The sequence below is a fragment of the Ailuropoda melanoleuca genome, chromosome 7, assembly GCF_002007445.2.
Source record: "Ailuropoda melanoleuca isolate Jingjing chromosome 7, ASM200744v2, whole genome shotgun sequence".
Taxonomy (NCBI): Eukaryota; Metazoa; Chordata; class Mammalia; order Carnivora; family Ursidae; genus Ailuropoda; species Ailuropoda melanoleuca.
The window spans coordinates 83,487,150-83,508,407 of NC_048224.1; the positions used below are offsets into that span (position 1 = coordinate 83,487,150).

Genomic DNA, 21,258 nt, shown 5'->3' on the forward strand with positions numbered 1-21,258 from the left:
CAGGGCAGAGGGGGTGGACATAGCTGGATGGGACTGAGAGATATAAAGAAAAATGAGAGGTGGCCAGAGCTGCGGATGGACCAGTTATGGAATGTCAAGGAAGGCAGGGGAGGGTATAGTCTCAGATCTTTGCTGGGAGAATGGTGCCTTCCACTAATAAAAAGAACATAAGAGGAAGATGCTGCTTTGGGGGGGAATGAGTTCAATTCGGGACATTTTGAATTTGAGGCTTTTGTGACACATGTAAATGGAACTGTACCCTGCAGTCCAGACCTGGGGTGGAGGGGCTCAGGAAGCCTGCTGAATTTATGGCTCATCAGCACCTGATGGCGACTGAAGCCAGAAAAGTTGGATGACCTCACACAGGGGTGTGAGAACAGAGAAGGAAAGAGGGCCTGAGATAAGACCTTGGGGGGACATCACCAACTAAGACACAGGCAGAGAACAGGAGCCTGGAGAGATGGTTGACTAAGGCTGGCCAAACCAGAAGAGACGAATCAAGAATGCAGTGTCAAGGAGGCCAGGAGAAAGACTGGTTGAAGGAGCAGGTGGTCAGCGGGGATTACATGCCTCAAGAGACTCTGCAATAAGAAGGTTATCAGTGACCAGAGGAGTGGGGGGAAGCCTGAGGACAGGTGCAGCAGTTGAGAGCGTGACTGCTGTGCTGGGAGAGGACACATTCAAGTTTGGCAGCTGTGAAGGGCGTGTTGTTGGAGGAAGGTTTTTGAGTCCTGGAGGGAAGCTGCATGTCTTCTTTTCTCTAGAGACACCTTGATTGTGACTCTTAGCCAAACTCCCTCCAGTGACTTGGGTCTTTTCCTCTCTTCATTTTTCCTTCTCTCTTCAACTTCATCCACCTGAACCTCTAGACTAGAATGTACTCTGTACCTGACGTCTAGCCGACATGGTCTGACTCTCAACCCTCCCACATTCTAGCTGCAAAACTCTTCCTCTCTGACCTTCAGCTTCCTCACCCTCCAAGTGAGGCTAAAAAAGAGAGCATGGAGGATTGTTCTGAGTTGTAAATGAAAGATGGGCTCACTCCACACAGCGGGTGGTCGACCAAATGCCAGCTTTCTCTTCTACCAAATTCTGTGACCTATTCAAATTTTTGTTTTTGCTTGTCCTCTCACACTTAAATTCCCTGAATTCCTGGGCTCACTGTTGTCATTTTGTTCTCAATTTCCTCTTTTTAATTTACAGCAATAGCTGCCCTGCCCCATCCCCACCACCTCATGAGAGCCGCCTGTGAATCATATGGGACTAGGATGAGGTCATCCGTTCCTGTTCAACAGTTGCGTCCACTGCTCCTTCTCAAACTTCCTTCTCAGTTACTCTAGAATTTGATCCTCAGGTCTTATCAGTGAAACCTCTACTCCTTCTCTGTCTTCTGTGGTCCTGAGTACTTGTGGTTTTCCATTTCCTGATTGTTCAGCCCTTCTGAATCCGCTGTTAGTTCTTTACCCAGTTGTGGACCACCACTGGACACCCACCGGGGTCCTCAGCTCACCTCTCTCGATAATCCCCCAAGAACTCAGCCACCACCGAAACTTTACCCCATCTCTCTGCCTCCAACTCCCAGATGTCTTTTACATATGAAAATATATTTTCATCTTGTAATTTACAAAGAATTTTTTCTTCTCAATCTCATTTGCTCCACTTGGCTATCTTTTAAGATAGGCTGAATTGGCATTTTATCTCAATTTTACAAATAAAGAAAAAACCTCTGAAACCTAGAAAATTTAAGTGGTTTTTCCTGAATTCTAACCTAAGTTATACTCCTACATTTCTAGTCGTCTACAGGATAGCCTTATTTGGAGTTCTGTTTCTAGTTCAAATCTTACTTGGGTCTATCCTCCCTCTCAAATCAATCCCGCTCAGCTGGTGTTAGGGACTGAATGTTTGTGTGCCCCCAGAATTTATATGTTGAAGCCCCAACCTCCAATGTGACTGTATTGGGAGACAGGGCTTTTATGGAGGCAATTAAGGTTAAATGAGGTGATACGGTAGAGTTCTGATCCGAAAGGACTAGTGTCCTAGGAGAAGAAACACACTGTGCCATGTGAGGACACAGCCAGATGGTGGCCACCTACAAGCCAAGAGGAAAGGTCTCAGAATAAAACCTATCTTGTCAACATCTTGATCCTAGACTTCCAGCCTCTAGAACTGTGAGAAATAAATTTGTTATTTAAACCACCCTGTCTGTGGTATTTTGTCATGGCAGCTGAAGTGGACCAATTTAGCTGGTGACCATTTGGGGGATGTTTTCTTTCATTTTTCTCTTTCTTATATCTCACATCCAGTCCATGGACAGAGCTATCGCCATTATTTTTATATGATGTGGCTTGAATTCTATCCTTACTCTCCACGTACAAAGTCACCACTGTAACCTTGGGTTTTGTTAGCTGGTGCCTAGAAACTGTTAGTATCTCCTGCCTTGTATACCATTTCGAGATTAAACCAGCTAAAACATCACAGAACCATGGGATTTGACGGTCCCGGTGAATTCTTGGCCCCGTCTGACCTCCCTTTCTCCCCCTCGCTTATGTCTACATCCTCCCGCCATGTCACTGTGGGTTTGAAGTTCTCCACAGTATGAGGATTCTGCTTTAATAACCACCCTGCAGGTCATCACTCCCCGCCCCCCACAATAATGTTCTTCGTTTTCTCTGATGACTTCAGAGTAGAACTTAGATTTTAGCCCCCAGAGCTACTGTATACTGTGGAATGGCAAATAGGGCACTCTTTTTGTAGCTTACAGAAATATTCAAAGGAGCGATTTGGGGTATGTTCATGGGGCCAGATCTGCCACTTACGAGCTTGGGGATCTTTCTGCAAGTGATTTATCTTCTCTGCACCTCACTTTCCTTGTCTGTAAACAGCACGATGAGTGTGAAGTATTTTACACCGTTTGAGCACTCAACAATGTTAACTAGTATGATTAACCTTCAAATTTGGGGCCTAGAGAAACAATTTAGAAGGCAAAAAGGCTCTCAGGGCATTAATAAAAATACAAAAGCAAGGCTGAGAGGTGATTTGATTTAAAAAATGAATAAACATGGCGTCTCTGGCATGGGGAAGCAGCGGCAGAGCAGCAGGTGCGGCCGAGACTCCAGATGTGAGCTCTGGTTCTTCTACTCACTAGCGTTGTGACCCTGGGCAAGTAACTTCATCCCCCCTGCGCCTCCAGGCCTCCTCGGTAACTTGGGGGCAGTGATAAGAGCAGTCACTCCTTCACAGGGCTGCTGCGAGGATGAAGGCCGATGATGCATGAATGGCACCCAGGCCAGGGCTGGGACGAGAGAAAGCACCGTGTGAGAGTCGTTGCTGCAAAGGATCACAGACTGAGCCCCTGCAGACAGGATGCAACCCTTCGGGTCAGAAGATTCTACAACATGCGTGTCCCTCGAAATCCCAGAGGCCCCAGAGCGCTGATCTGATACATCCCCCCAAACAGGGAAGTACCATCGGGTGCCTCATCCTTGAAATGCAAGACTGCTAGCTTAGTCCTTACTTGAAACTGCCCCCAAATGTCATGGCAGACACGTAAAGCTTCATATACTTTCTTGCCTCCTCAGAATAGTCTTGTACTTTCAGATTTTTTCCAAAGGGAGAAAGTAAACTAAATTTTGGAGGCCAAAACAGAAATACAGACAAAAAGAAGTGAGATCACAACATCTTTTGAATGAGGAACTGAGCCGGTTCCCAGGGTTCCAGAATAAATGGGGGCGGGGAGGGGGGGTGAACCACAGAGGGTCCTGTTTCCAGGGAGTCAGAACTTTGGAGCATTCTGCTGCCCGCCTCCCTCCTCTGCCCTGTCTCTCCCAAAGTGCCTCAAAGTGCCCCAAAGTGCAAGTCACTTCACGAACCTCCAGGCTAATGCCCCTTTGCCCTCCAAATGCCCTTTACTTGCCCATGCCTCTAAGCGGAGGAGTCAACACCTTGGCCCAGACCTGCTGTAAACCAGTAAACGCTGAATAGTATTTATGGCTGTGCCAATTCCCTGAGGAGGAAATTCTCTAATTCATTTTCTCTGTACTGCAGAGATTCTCCTTAACAGCTCTGGAGCCAGAGGGACTTTTCAGCCAGAGTCCTAGGGCCTGATAATTCACCCTGAAGAATAATTGGAGTTTCTGCTCTGTGGCCGATGCAGAGTTTTACTGTCTAGTTTTTGTCCTCTGGTTAGGACTCCACATTTCGAAGTTGCAACGCTCACAGAGCCCTGTCCCCCCGGATGCCACCAACCTGTGCCTGACTCGCCCTGGAGCTCGGCAGGCAGAAAATTCAACGTGTGGCTATTTATAGGATTGCTGCGGGTTTCTGGAGTAGCTTGAAACCCCTGAGAAAGAGTTTTTGGATCTGGCCCATTTCCCATCTGGGGAAGACCTGAGTGAACCCTTACTGCAAGGGTGGGAAGGCTTTCACAAACAGTTGTCACAATAGGCTGAGCAGCTCTGTGGGCTCTCGAGTGCGCTGAGCACTTTCTCCCTTGTTATTGTCTGACCTAAGCCGTTTCTTTTGTAACAAGACTTTCCAGCCCCCATCGCCATCTCTGCTCAGATTCTTCAGCAACCTGCCAGGATCAGCAAGGATACTGCTGATTGGTCTGTCTCCCTGACCTGCCTGCTGACTAAATTCCAGAATTTTCCGAGAAAGTTCAGAAACCCCCAAAATAAATTCTGCATTTCATTAATTTGGTTTCATCTTTTAGCTCTAAAGACCAGACACCTTATCATATTAAGTTTCCTAATTAGCACATTTTCTTAAAATCACAGCAGTTGGGTTGCCAGCTTTTCGGTGATTTTGCCCAGCTGCTGATCCTCATGTGCCCTTCAGTTTGCATCTGCCTTCCTCTCCTTCTAGCACTTTCCCCGACTCCTGAAAGCTCAGGGAAGCCACTAGAGCCTTCCTGGCCTGGGCTCTGCCTAAAGCTGCTGGGCCTTCTTGAAATGTTGACTGTTAGGTCCAGTTTGGGGGTGGGGCTGGACAGGCCGCACCCACTGGCTGCGGCCTTCTTCCGCTGAAAGGAGAACTTTGCTCAGACCACAGAATGTTCGGTAAAATGACATCCACCACCACAAATGTACATGGACAGACAGAAGAAGAGGCACCTTAAGAAATTGTGTATTGTCAGAGCCACCATTAGGGCAAAGGTCTGCATGGATGAAAAGTGACCGTTTCAAAAGTGTCAGATGACAGATTTCAGCATCAGACTTATGAGTTAGCAATATTTGCCTTTTTTCTACCCTTTGCTGACAAGCTTTTCTTCACTGTTTGCTTGCTTGCTTTTCTCCTCTTATTTGTACAGAACTTCCTTTCTGGATAATTCTCCTGAGCAAAAAGTTGCTTAAGGATTTTGGACACATTTGGAGATAATTGCCCCTTAAAATTGGACTCTTTTCACAATTTCATTCTTTCTTGTGTATTTTGGGGGTACAAATGTTTCCAGAGAACTATTTATCCCCCGGGGCATAGCAGGAGCTGAACCCTAGGAGAAGGTTGGCATCTGAGCATGTGAGGGAACTCTCTCTGCCCCCAAGGGTGAGATGCATGGCATTTCCTCTGACATCCTTCTTCCCATCTCTGTCTTCTTAATCTCCTTGTTTCATTCTCAAACGTTCTCCCAAAGCTAGCTTTTCTTCCATGTTCTTCCTAACCAGTAACACTCAGCCACTACAACAAACAAAGACAGACTGAATGCGAAGAACTGAGTAAGGACAGCTCTGAGCTCCTTGAAGATATGACTTCATTTTCTTTAAGCATTATTCTGACTAAGTGCTGTCTTTTCTCTGGCTTTTGTAACTTCTCAGCTCTTATTTGTTAATAGAAATTATGAACCTATGACACTGACTATGGATTTCATTTTATAAAAATATCTCAACAATTTTTTGTCCCGTAGTGCACTTCACCAGTGTATCTGGGAAGATTGACAGTATCGGTGACTAACCCAGTCTCTGACCTCGGGAAGGCTGCAGGGCCACTCTACATCTGCCTCTGATCCTCCAGTCTTCTCATTGAAAGACAGAAGGTCAGCAAGTGTTATCTCAGAAGCCATCACCCAACACAGTCCAATAATTTCCTAGGAACTGTGTCAGCTTTAGGATTATCCTTGCCCACAATCGAAGTGACTACATGACATGACTCAGGGGCTCCCCCAAAGCCCATTCATTCAAATTAAAACTGCCTGTCTTTCTCTTCCCCCCTACTGAGGCATTTCATATTCTGCCATTAAAGAAATTATTTACAAAGGTAGCTTGTTAAACATCCTTTGCTTCCTGGATGATATAGAGGCATTGTGATATCATAGAAAAGCTTTAAATCACAACAGGAGCCAAACCCTAGCTCTACGCCTTGCTAATTGTGTGAGCATTAAGAAGTACTCAACCCCTTGGAGTTATCCAGAAAACCAAAGGAGGTGACACAGGCGAAAGCCTGCAACACAGCTGCCCCGAGCCTGGCACTCATACACAGTCGATGCATTATCATGCTTGATACAACCCTGTCTGTTGCCAAGGGAAGAAGAGCCTGAGAACTTTTCAGTATGCCAGGTGTAGGATACCTGTATAGGAGAGTAAGAAACAAGCAGATAAGGAGAGAATATTTCAATATGTCTGGAAAAAATGGAAAACCACGGGAATTGCTCAGGAAAGTGCCCTAGGAAACTGCCGGTAGCATGGGGACAATAGGCATCTGTAATCTAAAGAGGAGAGAGGATGGAACGGAAGCAAACCACAGGCTTCCCTCCTTCCCCGGCCTGCCCTGCTGCCCAGTGTCTCCTCTGAGGCCGACCCAGCCTCATTATCCACCCGTCTCCACCAGCTCCTCTTTTCCATCACAGTGATCAGCTGACGGTGGTCCCAGTACAGGTTGTCATCTTTCACCTGCATAAAGGACACAGTCTCCTGCCTCCACTCTTGCTACTCTCAGGCCATACTCTACACAGTGGCTAGAGTGACCTTTCCAAAATGCATATCTGACCATATGACTTCTGCTTGAAACCTACTATCACATCAGAATGAAGTTCAGGGGCGCCTGGGTGGCACAGCGGTTAAGCGTCTGCCTTCGGCTCAGGGCGTGATCCCGGCGTTGTGGGATCGAGCCCCACATCAGGCTCTTCCGCTGTGGGCCTGCTTCTTCCTCTTCCACTCCCCCTGCTTGTGTTCCCTCTCTCACTGGCTGCTCTATCTCTGTCAAATAAATAAATAAAATCTTTAAAAAAAAAAAAAAAAAAAAAAAGTTCAACNATAAAATCTTTAAAAAAAAAAAAAAGAATGAAGTTCAACTCCAGGCATATCACAGTGTGGATCTCATCAACCAGCATATTCTCTCCCCACAACTTCCTTCACTAAAATCCATTCTAGCCCCATGGAACTCCTTTCAATGCCCTAAACACACCCGGCTCTCTCTTGCCTATTCACTTCTGAGCTCCAGCTCATCTGGACATCTCTTACCCAACCTTGGGTTTCATTCTAGACATCACTTCTTCAAGGAAAAGCCTTCTCTGACCCCTCCAGGTCTTGGCTGCCCGCTGCCCCACCTTGCCCTGCAGTGCCATGGGTTTCCTGTCCCAGCACTTACCCCTTTGGGCAGCCATAGTTCCTGTCTATGCCCACCCACCAGACTGTTCACCACTAACGGCAGGAATGGGGTCTCACCAGTCTACTGCCGCATCCTCAGGCCCTAGCACAGCTTGCAGCACAGACATGTGCTCCCGCAAATGACCAATGAATGAGCCGGGGAAGGTATTATTCACCTCCCTCATTTTATGTCTCACAATAAATATCTTCTAAGGAAAAAAATCCCCAATGGTCTTTTGCAGCAAAATGATGTTTGCGTATTTTTCCTCACAAACTGACTGTTTCTTAAAATTCAAATATAGGTTCTAGGGACAAGAATACAGACTCAAAGGCATGAGAGTAGGGAGGTGTTGACAGAAAAGACCCAAATGGTGCTCTGTGCTAAACACTGTAGAAAGGGACACTATTTATATATCTGAGGGTTGACAGTTGTTTTTCTCACCCTGTGCCAAACGAGTTTCTGGTAAGGATTTGTGTCTGCTACAGCTAACAAGGAAAACTGCCTTCAATTCTCTCAGAGAATTTATAAAAGAATAAAATTATTGTCAAGGTAAAATGCAAAATAAAAAGGAACCAACGTCCTTTAAAGAATCCGTGATGCCCCCAAGTACTCTGTAGACAATCACGTCTTCTGTACTAGAGGCGCAAACAGGGCAAAATGCTATCTCCACAGCCTCATAGGAGGACCCTTATGTGGGACATAGTTTTTCTTTAGTGATAAAAAATTCTTGTTTCTATAATGTACAATAATATGGATCCTTTTAAATTTTTCCAGCTTAGTCTTTAAACCTCTAGAACAAATAGGCTCTGCTCCCTTCCCTTGCCCTCCACTTGCTTCTTTCTCTGTCCCTCCCCTGGCCTGTCTTCCCTCCCCTCCCCTCTTTTCTTCTTTCTTGTTCTTCTTCAAATCTGCTTCCCTCTTTCCTTGAAACCTCGCTTCAAAACAGTAGAGATGCAAAAAGCTTTCTTTCCTGAACCCGACTCTTCCTAAGGACCCTTCCAACTTAGCGATTCTTTGGTTCCAACTCACTGCTCCAGCTTCCATTACTTTCTTTGTCAAAGGCTTCATTCAGCCCATACCACCACCAAGTCATCAATCCAATAGGAGAAGTTTTCCTTTAAATATTGCCACACATTGTACCATTTTCTCTACAGATGAGTTAATATAAAGAAGTTAATGGGTTCAACAGAGATAAACATAAGCTGTTAACTCCACATTTATTGATGAATTAATTTATTTATACCTTTCCATCTATTCTTAATGGAACCCATGTGCTAGGTTTTCTGTGAGGACTCCATCCTCAGGCGTTCTTGGTCAGCAGAGGGATTGAGACCCTGCACATAAGTAACTCCGGTACAAAGAAGGCAGTGGTCAGTGACCCAAGAAAATCACAGATGCGGTGCTGGAGGTTCGGACATACATTTGATAAGGTGTTACAGCAAAGCTGAGCAACCCAGACAAATGCTTGCCTTTCTCTGCATTATCCAGCTTCGCTGCTGCATTAAGGAGAGCCCACGGGGTAACAAGCCCTTGTTAGTCTCTTATCTTCCAGGCTGAGCCTTGGAGGACTATTGTGCCTCAGACGTCTGGTGTGTAAAACAAACTTGAAAAATGGGAGTCCTTGAGTCTGGAATCCACATGAGATATTAAAAATGCCCAAAGTGATCCTGACGCATGGCAATGAGCACATTGCAAAAAGATGCTATTTTTCTTCCAGAACAGGTGTTGTTTATGTTGTGTTGTACCCCTGACGACCCCAGGCCCATAGGAAGGCAGAATACTAACAGATGCTGGGCATAATTTTGATTCATTTGGAACAGTCTGGAGCCTCAACCTCTCTAACTTTTAACCAATGCACTGGAAACAAATCCATCTCTTTAAAGCCTCAGTAAATTGAAATTCATAAGTAGATTCTTATCTCAAGAGTTTATGTGGTTAAGGTGGATGATAGAAATTTCTAGAGGTTTGGGGGTGCCTGGGTGGCTCAGTTGGTTAAGCGTCTGCCTTCGGCTCAGGTCATGGCCCTGGGGTCCTGGGATTGAGCCCTGAGTTGGGCTCCCTGCTCAGCGGGGAGTCTGCTTCCTCTGCCTGCCTCTCCCCCTGCTTGTGTTCTCTGTCTCACTCACTTTCTCTCTCTCAAATAAATAAATAAAAACTTTTTAAAAAATTTCTAGAGGTTTTGTTCATTTTATGTTTCCATAAATTACTTCTATATTATTAATACAGTATTCAAAGGGATTTTGGGTCGCTTGCCCGAAATTCTACCTCTCCTTCCCTTAATACGTATTGATCTCAGATATGTGTCAGAGATAGGAAAATATTTCAAATGACCTAGGTATAAATGACAGCTATTAACACGCTGGCCACCCATTAGAACAACCTGGGAAATTTTTTGAAAAAAACAAAACAGAACAAAAACTACTACAGATGACTGGCTTATCTCCAAAAGCAAAGTTTTGGTTATTCTAGGGATACTTTTTAAATTTCCTCAGAATCAGGTGATTCTGGCTGAATGTGCAGCTAAATCAGATGCAGGTCCCAAAGGGGTAATAAACAGATACACACATACGTTCTCACACATGCTCTCCCTCTCATTTAACCTCCCAGTAAAACGACTGACACCTACATTCTCAAATTTAACCTCCTCTCCCCCGAAAAACCTTCTCTCCCCTAACAGGAAAAAATACATTTCACACAATAAAATGATGCAGTCTATGAAAAATAGGAAAGATGCTATCTGGTCAAAACCAGGGGAATGCTTGACGTAGGTATGGTAAATCTCCTCAATGCAACAGTATCCAGCAATTTAAAATTATGATTATGAAGAATTTACAGCAATGTAGAAACAGTTTATGCTCAATGGAAAAAATGGACATCAAGTAATCCACACTGTATGGACACAACTGTGAAAATCAAACTAAAGTTATATGCAGACATGCAAAAAAAGAATGGAAAGAAATACCCCCCAAGATATCAATAGAGACTAGTTCAGTGGTGGTTTTACTTTCTTCTCCTTTTTTGTACTTTCCCAACATCTTTTAAACGGCCACATATACGGTAGAGAAAAATTTACAGTAGAACAAAATTAACTTACTTTTCAGAAAGCATGCTTGCGACTATGAAGTGATCAGCCAGGTCTAATTCTCAATAACGAATTAACAAAACAAAGATAAAAATGCTTACCCGAGGGTTTCTGTGTTCCAGCTGGCTTTGCTCTGTCTCCTCTATTCCTCCGGCTTCCTCCTCCAAGTAATTCAGCTTGTTTAATTAAAAGAAAAGCAAAACAGCAAATTTATTTTATAAAAAGTTTCGGCTAACAGCAAGAGAATAAGGAACTTTGGTCAGCTGGTCTGTCTGGTGTGGGTGTTAGTCTGGCTTCCTTCTCAACAAGAAGGGGGAATTATTTCAGTTAGGGACTATATCTAAAAGGAAGAAGCCTGGATTAGCCCTCTCCCCCTAAGGACTGTTTCCATTAGCATGTTTCACAGCAGATCATGGGAATGTGATGGGCTAGACTCAGGGGTATTAAGTGGCTGTTAGTTCTCCTAAATGGTTTTTGTTTCCGTGACAACAGTAACAGCAATGCTGCATTATACGCCTTACAGGTATAGCACTTTAGAGCTGTTTAGAGCACTTCCCATCACCCACTTGCTTTTACAACTTCTTGCACATGGGCAGAGGCCTTCCCCAATCTGCTGCAAATGCTCTTTTGGAGGTCACCAATGACCTCCTCACTGCTCACATAAAGGGTCCTTGCTCAGTCCTCATCTTCCTTCCCCATTTCATTGTGCAATTTAGGCCACTTCCTTGAAACTTTCTCCTTTTTGTTTCTCTGACTCTCCTCATTCTTTTCTACCCCTTAGGCTGCTTCTTTTTGCTTTCCTTTCTGATGCCTCTTCTTCTCCTCCTTTTCTAAATGTGAGTTTGCCTCAGAAGTCCGTCTTCTGACCTCTTCCTACCATATTCTCTTGCTTTTATTTATGTTGTCCACATCCTCGGATACATGTAATATGGCCCCTCCCAAGCATACACTCCCCCATCTACCCCAAGTAATCAAATGGCACCACAATGATTCAGCCAGTTACTTTATCTGTAAGCCTAGAAATCATTCTTAACTCCTCCCTTTCTCCCACAACCAATACCCAAGCCAACCAATTCTGTTTGTTCTACCTGCAAAATGTGTCCTAAATCCAACCACTTCTTACTTCCCCTGCCCCCATTAAAATCGTCATCATTTCTTGGATAGAATGCTGCAGTAACATTAAGCAAGAACTAAAAGACATCCAAATTGGAAAGAAAGAAGTAAAACTATGTCTGTTTGCAGATGATGTAATCTTATTATGTAAAAGACGCTAAAGATTCCACACACAAAAACTGTTGGAATAAACAAATTCATCAGTTGCAGAATAAAAATTAACACACACACACAAAATCAGTTGCATTCTATACACTAACAATGGACAATTCAAAAAGAAATGTTAAAAAATTCTAATTACAATAACATCAAGAAGAATAAAGAAATACAATACTTAGGAATTAACTAAGGAGATGAAAGACGTGTACACTGAAAACTACAAAACATTGCTGAAAGAAATTAAGGAAGACATAAATAAATGGAAAGACATCCCATGTTCATGGTTTGGAAGACTTAATATTATTAAGACATCAATACTACCCAAATCAATCTACAAATGCAATACAATCTCTATCAAAATCCTAATGATGTTTTTCTCAGACACAGAAAAATCTATTCTAAAATTCACATGGCCAAAGATACAGAAGTAGTGAAAGAGAAGGGCCATATGCACCCCAATGTTCATAGCAGCATTGTCCACAATAGCTAAATTGTGGAAGGAGCAGAGATGCCCTCCAACAGATGACTGGATTAAGAAGATGTGGCCCATATATACAATGGAATATTACTCAGCCATCAGAAAGAACGATTACTCAACATTTGCTGCAACATGGACGGCACTGGAGGAGATTATGCTAAGTGAAATAAGTCAAGCAGAGAAAGACAATTATATGGTTTCACTCATTTATGGAACATAAGAAATAGCAGGAAGTTCGGTAGGAAAAGGAAAGGAAGAATGAAGGTGGGGGGTAAACAGAAGGGGGAATGAACCACGAGAGACTATGGACTCTGGGAAACAAACTGAGGGCTTCAGAGGGGAGAGGGGTGGGGGATTGGCATAGGCCGGTGATGGGTATTAAGGAGGGCACATATTGCACGGTGCACTGGGTGTTATATGCAAGTAATGAATCATGGAACTTTACATCAAAACTAGGGATGTACTGTATGGTGACTAACATAACATAATGAAAAATTATTATAAAAAAATTAAATAAAATTCATATGGCATCTACAAGGACTCCCAAATAGCCAAAACAATCTTGAACAAAAGTTGGAGGACTGATACTTCCTGATTTCAAAACTTACTACAACACACAGTAATCAAAACAGTATCATCTTGTCATAAAGATAGATGTAATAGCCTAATGAAGCAGAATAGAGATCCCAGAAATAAACTCTCACATATATGTTCTAATAACTTTTGATGAGGGTGCCTTTATGGGAAAAGACAATGTTTTCAACAAATAGTTCTGGGAAAACTGGATATCCACATGCAAAGGAATGAAGCTGGACCCTTACCTGTTACCATACAAAAAAATTCAAAATGGATCAAAGACCTAAATATAAGAGCTAAACCTATAAATCTCTAGACGAAAATATAGGGGAAAGCTTCATGGATTTTGCAATGATTTCTTGAATATGACACAGGCTATAAAAGAAAAAATAGACAGGTTTGACTTTAACAAAACTATAAACTTTTGTGCATCAAAGGACACCTATACAGAGTAAAAAGATAATCCACAAAATGGTAGAGAATATTTGCAAAACACATATCTGATAAGGGACAATATCCAGAATAAAAATAGAACTCCCAAAACTCAACAACAACAAAAACTAACAATCCAATTTAAAAATGGGCAAAGAACTTGAAGAGATATTTCTCCTAAGAAAATATACAAATGGCTAATAAGCACATGAGAAGATACGCAACATCACTAATCATTACAGAAATGCAAGTCAAAACCACAGTAAGATACCACTTCCTACCCATTAAGATGACCATTACCAAAAAAAGAAAAAGAAAAAGAAATAACAAGTGTTGACAAGGCTGTGAAGAAATTGGACTCTTGTGAATTGCTGGTAGGATGTGTGTAGTTTCTCAAAAAATTTAAAATAGAATTACATTCCACATGATCCGGCAATTCCACTTCTGAGTGGAACTGAAAGCACGTACGGCATACCCAGGTACATTTGAAGAGCTATTTGTGCACTCATGCTCATAGTAGCATTATTCACAATAACCAAAAGGTGGAAGTAACCCAAGGGTCCATTGATGGGTGAATGGATAAACAGAATATACTATATACATACAATGGAATATTATTCAGCAGTAAAAAGGAAGGAAATTCAGCTCCCTGATCAGCAGGGAGTCTGCTTCTCCCTCTGCCCCTCCCTTGGCTCGTGCACACACTCTCTCTGTCTCTTATTCTTGCAAAAATAAATAAATAAATAATCTTAAAAAGAAAAGGAGGGAAATTCTAGTACAAGCTACAACATGGATGAACCTTGAAGACATATGCTAAGTGAAATAAGACAGTCACAAAAAGACAAAAACTGTATGATTGCACTTACAGGAGCTATCTAAAGTAGTCAAATTTGGGGGCCCAGCCCAGCAAGATGGCAACACCCACATTGTCGCACCCCTTGTGCAAGCTGCTGGCTCTGGCCAGGCTCGCAAGAGGCTCTTTAGCGTGATCAAAGTTCTACAGGTGGAAGCCACCACGTGATAGACCTGACCGGCTGAGAGTTGGACTGACCTTGGCCACCTCCATCTTCTTGTGGCTCTATCTCATCAAACAACATAATGAAGATGTTTTAGAGAATCAAAGAAGAAATGGGCTGGAATAAACTATTGAAATACTAATGCAGTATGCTCCATATAATGAGTATACCAGCTCCTTCAGGTCCACCAATCTGTTGAGTCATAAACGTGACAGAAAAAATGATATGTGAATGGATGTCAAATCACCTTTGTGTTTCGCATCATTAAATGAAAAAATAAAAATACTTTTGTATTCTTAAAATAAATAAATAAAATTTTAAAAAAATAGTCAAATTCATAGGGAAAGAAAGTAGAAGGGTGGTTGCCAGCAGCTAAAGGAAGGAGAAATGAGGAGTTATTTAATGGATATGGAGTTTCAGTCTTATAAGATGAAGACAGTTTTGGAGATGGATAGTGACTGCACAACAATGTGAATGGACTTGACGCCACTGAACTGTACGCTTAAAAATGGTACATTTTGGGGTGCCTGGGTAGTGCAGTTGTTAAGCGTCTGCCTTCGGCTCAGGGCATGATCCCGGCGTTCTGGGATTGAGCCCCACGTCAGGCTCCTCCGCTGGGAGCCTGCTTCTTCCTCTCCCACTCCTCTGCTGTGTTCCCTCTCTCACTGGCTATCTTTCTGTCACATAAATAAGTAAAAAAAAATCTTTAAAAAAAGGTACATTTTATGTTATATATATTTTACACATTTTTAAAAATAAGTAATTTTTAAAATAAATTGGAAAAGTCTTTTTAAAAAAAACAATACCAACATCCTACCTAATTGTCTTCCCATTTCCACTTTTGTTACTCTACCGTCAAGTTTTTTAAGAGTAAATCAGATCATGGGAGTCTCCTGCTCAGGACTCCTCAATGATTTCTTGAAATTCTCAGAATAAAAATCCTTAGAGTCAAAAAAAAAAAAAAATCCTTCCAGTCTAAAAAGGCCGGACCTATCAGTCCGTCCTACATACCTGTCCAACTTGCTCTCTCTGAGTATCCTGCTGCTATTCCAAGCACCTGTGCCCGAATGTCCCTGCCACCAACTCCCTCACTTCATTTGGGTCTCTACTTAAATGCCACCACCCCAGAGATGACTTTCCCAATCTCCCTTTCTTTTTTTTTTAAGACTTTATTTGAGAGAGAGAGAATGAGCAAGGACTAGGGGCAGAGGGAGAGAGAGAAGGAGAAGCAGGCTTCCCAGCTGAGCAGGGTGCCTCATGCAAGGCTCGATCCCAGGACCTAGAGATCATGACCTGAGCCGAAGGCAGTCGATGAACTGACTGAGCCAACCAGGCGCCCCTCCTGATCTCCCTTTCTAAAAGAGCTCCCCTCCATACACACACTTTATCCCTACCTTAACCTGCTTTATTTTGCTTTATACTATTCATCACCATCACTATTTCTTTAATATCATGTATTTGTTCCTAAATTGTTGAACTTCTATGTTTGTGTAGACTCGTCCTACTCCTTGGGGTTCTGGCCGCCTCCGATGTCTGCAACTGCCCACGTTCTGGTCCTACCCTTGGCCCCCTCACACATTATTAGGAGTCCCACATTTATGCCTGTGGACAGTCCACCTTTTTTTGTCCATAACCCTGCCCCCACCCCTCCAAACAGCTGCCCTTGGCCACCACTAGGACAAGACAGCTCCACAAACTATATGTTCTGACACATCTGGGGAGGCAGTCACAAGCCCTTGGGGACATTTGGCCGGTGAATTCTCAAGTATCCTGAGCAAATTCTTGACAGCAAAGTTGGGGGAGATTAGCTCCACAGACTCCAGGCGCCCTTGGGACAGAAAGGGCTGGAGGAGGACCAGAGAGGGGTCCTCCAAAGCATGACGCCCAGGGCACTGGTTCCTCTTGCCCATGTACGAGCAGTCTGCCTCCATGGACCCACTCCAGCCTCCCTTTCAAGTCACATTCCCTTCAAAGTTCATGGCTCCCTTGCTCCCTTCCCATGTACCAAACTGAACTGTTTGTTTATCTCCCAAAATAAAAAGCACTATTTTAGGGCCCAGGAGTAGCACAAAATGGTAAGTTTAGTTGTGTTGGATAGAAAACAGCAAACGCTTCCTTGGAAGTAAACAAGGAAGGCTTTGTTTGTTGCTCTTGTTTATAGTTTGTTTGCTGGACCTGTAACAGACCTTACAGATCATCTTGATTCTTCGAAGCAGCGGAGGCTCGGACCTTCTAAGGAGCTCAGGGCTAGCAGCTGGTGCGACAGCAGCCAGAACCCGACGCGGGGGCCTGAGAAGCTGTGGACAGTTCCCAGGGCCCATCCATCTGACCCCACTCTACCAGTGTCCTCTGGCAGTCCAAAGGTCACACGAAAGACAAGCTGGCTCTGACTACACCCTCACCCTAGGTCTCCTAGAACCCTGGAAACCACTGATTCTAGCACCTTGCCCCATCCCCTCCCAGCCTGGACCCTGGCCTGGTGATAGGTGCTGGAATGGCAAATCCTTCCTCACCCCATCTGTGGGTCCCACAGGTGACAAAAATCTTGAAACTTGGAGGGAAAAAAAAAAAAGGTCTTCCTCAAAAGCTCTGGGCTGCTGCTGCTGTGAACATGAAGAGGAAAGAGGCTTCTAGAACCACTCTATGAATGTCCCACAGCTCTCCAGCAATGGCTGTGGACGGGAGAGTGTGGTGATGTGACCTTGACACCGCAGAACCTGGGGGTGAGGACGGGGGCTTATCTGTGCTGCTTCTCCGTGGAGCTGTGAAGGGGCTGGTGCCAAGGCTGCTGCTCGGAGAACAAGGTTATTCCCAGGCCTGGGACTCTGTTTCCAGCATTCGATTGACCCAAGTGGAAATTAACAGTGTATAAATATTACATTAGTATTCTCACCTTTGGGGAAAAAAGAGTTTGAGAAACAAAGTCTAGAAGCAATCACTATAGGTTTTCATTCTCCTACCCCCAAAATCTAGCAAATTGATTAATGTCCAACTCATTAAAATAAAAACAGTGAAAAAAATTTAACCCTACACACCCAGAACTAACTCTTGCATATCAGGTTTTCAAGAAGGAAAATAAGACTTTCTTCAATGGTTAGAAAGATAAGAAAGGAAAACCTTTTTTCCCCTCTACCTCTGATTCTGTAAACCTCTGGTAGAGGAGAAATCTCATCAAGACTTCCTTTTATTTTTAGACCATCTGGAATTTCTAAACATTCCAAAGGCAGGCTGTCACTGCACTGGAAAGGACCCATTAGAAAGTCTTTCTTTGTACCACTTTGCCTGATAACATAGAGATGCAATCTCATTGTAATATGAGATTTCCAGGATGGTGAATGGAGAAACGGAAAGGATTCATCGCTTTAAACAGAAAAATAAAATCCTGAGACAGCAGAAAAATAAATCAACATATTTTTCTAATTTGTTGTTCCTGACAACCTTGAGGAAAAAAAAGAAGTCAGACTGTTTCGTGTGCAGCATGTTTCAGTGCCCAGAGAACTTGTCTGGAACTCTTAAGGGCCTGCAGAACTCCTGCAGGAAAGATGGGACTCAGCTCTGATTTCCAAGGAGATCTCAGTGGGTCCTGGATAACAAAGTGAATTAGGGAAATTCAGGGTCAATTTCTTGCTGATTACACTGATGCACCAATCACAGAACGTTTTACTCAAGAGTTTAAGAGACATAAGCTTGAACCTAGCAGGTATGTTCTTGTAAACACAATCCTGGGATTCCTAAAAAGTCAGAACTACTGTTAACACGCTAGGGCATCAGAGAAAGTAGCTTATTTTCATAATCCAAGATTAAACACCAAGGAAGAAATCCGTGGGAGTCATGTTTCTATTTAGGTCATTAACAAAGGGAAAGGATAGAAGCCAAGCTCAGGAGATTTAGAAAGCACCAAAGTTTATGCACAGGAGGTCTCATAAGACAAACAAAAAAAATTACCCAGTGTAGTGGGCTGAATGGTGGCACCAAAGATCTGACCCCATACTAAGCCCAGAGTATTCTCAATCAGAGTAGATTGTGTTCTCAGTGGCTCAATTGCTTACAAATCATAATCCTTGAATAGATGTTAACACTAAACAGTTTTAATGTTTACTCCTTACTTATACTGGATATACAGAAGTTTGTATACAAAGCCAGCAGGGTTTACTAGGACGGGAAGTGTGGCCCCGCAGCTTTCGCGGGATGAATCCTCCTACATCCTACCCTCTAGGACCTCCTTCCCTCTGAGCCATCACTTGAGCAATCACTCCTCAGGCACTGCTTGATGTTGAGTGAAACAAAGCCTACCCCAGACTTTACTAGTTTACTATAGTGATGACTAACGACTGGGCTGCTCCCAAGCCTTCATGTTTCAGTTTAAAGACCAAAACCAAACCAAAACAAGAAAACCACCTACAAAGCATATGTACTGTTGAAGTACTTCCCCTCCCCAGTGTGGATTCTCTGGTGCTTGGAAAGATTACCAAATATTGCCTTATGTGGCAAAAGCTGGGACTAACTGAAGAATCCCGAGAAGAGTCTCTCCTTTATTATCCAAGTGGGCCTAAAATGCAGTCGCAGTTATGCCTGTAACAGAGAGGCTGAAGGACTTTTGACAGAGCCACCCAGAGGAGAAGGCCAGGTGGAGTGGTTACAGAGGTGCAACCACGAACCAAGGAATTCCTGAAGCCACCTGAAACTAGAAAAGACAAGGGAGGATTTCCCCGGAGCTTCCAGACGGAGCACCTTGATTTCAGACTTCTGGCCTCCAAAAGTGTGAGAGAATGAATTTCTGTTGTTTTGAACCATCAACTGATGGTAATTTGTTCTGGCAGCCCTGGGGAACACATATACCTAACCTTCCTCCACCATGAAGACCTGAAATCAGGGAGAAAGTGATCAGTTGACCAATAAGTTTAACTAATCTGTAGTGGATTTTTAAAATTTATTTTTACTAAAATAAAAATCCTTCTATTTTAATGTTTTGATTTTTAGCCTCTTGTATTTGATTCTCCCTTCAAAGGAACAACTTAGCTTCCCGAGCGGGATCAACTCTCTGGAGAGGCAGTGACGCTGGAGTGAGCATTAATGGCCGCTTCAGTCCAGTTTTGATGAGGGGCAGGGAGGAGATGGGGAGAAATGTGCTATATGCTGGTCACGTGATACAGACTCCAACCCTCACACGGCCCCTTTGCAAGGTGCCTCTGAACACTTTGGTGATGAGTTGCCAAGTTAGACATTCTAACAGGAGGTGAGTTTCCCTCCCAGAATTTTCATAAGAATGAGCGTCAATAGACTCCAGGTCTAGTCTTTGAGAGACCCAGTCAACAGCCTTGGGGAAGGAGCAGGTCCATTTCCCATGGTACAGCTCTTAAAACTGGGTTCAAGCTGAGCTTTCTATGTGGAGGGAACCAAAGTTATCTTTACCCCCTTCATTCCCTCTATCAGACCCCTTCTCCCTTTCTGCCACCCCTCAGGGAGACCATAAAATCTCCTGCTGCTTATCCTAGGCCTTTCAGAGGAAGCAAATAGTCAAGTCACTTGGGATAAATTAGTGCCTAACAACATAGCATCCTTAACAACAACAACGACACAGAATTAGAGCCTCAACAAAATGCATGGTACAGAAGAAAATTCAATGAAACTTGCTAGTTTAGTTTCAAATCTGTAATTGCTCATCAGTCCCTTCTGGTTTATTCCAAATCTCAACAGTGTTGTCATGAGCCCTGCTTAAACGGGATCTCAACACTCTCCCTGCCCTCCGTGGCTTTGGTCCAGGCAGGGAGTGCCTTCTTAATTCCCACCTTGGCCTGAGGTGGCAGGTGGCCAGGTGAGAATCCTGAAGAGAGTCAAGAGATAGTCTGGTCCAATCTTGGCAGGTTAGTTGTACAGTCTTAGAAACACACTGGGACCCTCTCCGTGGTAGAGGGGAAGGAAGGACACAAAGATAAGGAATACAAGGAATTTCTGAGCTATACTTAGTTTCTTTGCACAAAAATCAATTACAGTGCCATCCCCTAAAAGGCAACATTGTAGTACATTCCCTTCTAGGCATTTTTCTGTGCTGTTATTTGCGCAGTTGGTGTTTCCTTTGTTTGACGTAAATTTGCATCCTGCTTTTTTCCACTAACACCTTTAAGCATTTTCCCACTTCAGATTAAATATTTTAATGATTGAATTCTATTCCGTCAACAGGATGCACTGTAGTTGGAAGAATAAACTGCTTTCAGGGTTATTTTTGTTCACCTGATGCATAAAGCTTTTCCCAAATTCAGGGTGATGGACCACTGTGGATGCTCTGGGTTAGTTTCAATAATAGAATGTAAGGGGGATTTTGTAACGTGAAGTTTAACGGGGTGGATTTTAGAAGAAAAACTCTTGAGAAAAATAGCAAATGTGCTACCAAAAACCCTGAGGAATGTTCTGTTCTCTGCCTTCCCTGGGTCGAGTCTGAGTATGAAGCCAGAGCTTTAAGAATTAATGTAGGTGGCTAAGGGGTGGGAGACTCTCCTGATCTCCCACCCTATGCCCAGGCTCTGTGCCAGAGCCCCCAGGGTTCCCCGAGAGACCCTATGAGCAATTTCTGTCCAGTTCTGGGCAGAGTGGCAGAAGTGGTGGTGAGACCCCGATTCCCCTCTACACTTGGCCAGCCCAGGCCCTGCCTGTGCTCAGGCATTTCAACAGCAGGCACAATGGCAGCATGGTGATGGTCCTTTCCCCCAGAGACAGAAGGATGGCCCAGCTTGAGCAGAACACCTCAGGGACATTTGGGACATAGAGAGGCATGGGAAGTTTGGGGACAAGAATAAGAGGGGAAGAGCAAGTCGGAAATAGGCGGT

At 43.7% G+C, this 21,258-nt stretch overlaps 1 protein-coding gene across 10 annotated transcripts in view; it reads right to left on the reverse strand.

Moving 5' to 3' along the window:
• CYSLTR2 (cysteinyl leukotriene receptor 2) overlaps positions 1-21,258 on the reverse strand; it is a 136,886-nt gene that overhangs the window by 17,785 nt on the left and 97,843 nt on the right. For 4 of the 10 annotated variants that reach the window (XM_034665165.1, XM_034665164.1, XM_034665172.1 and 1 more), the window contains one exon: positions 10,762-10,836. The gene's annotated coding sequence lies outside the window, so the exon portion shown is untranslated. The other 6 variants (XM_034665171.1, XM_034665168.1, XM_034665169.1 and 3 more) reach the window with 6 other exon arrangements.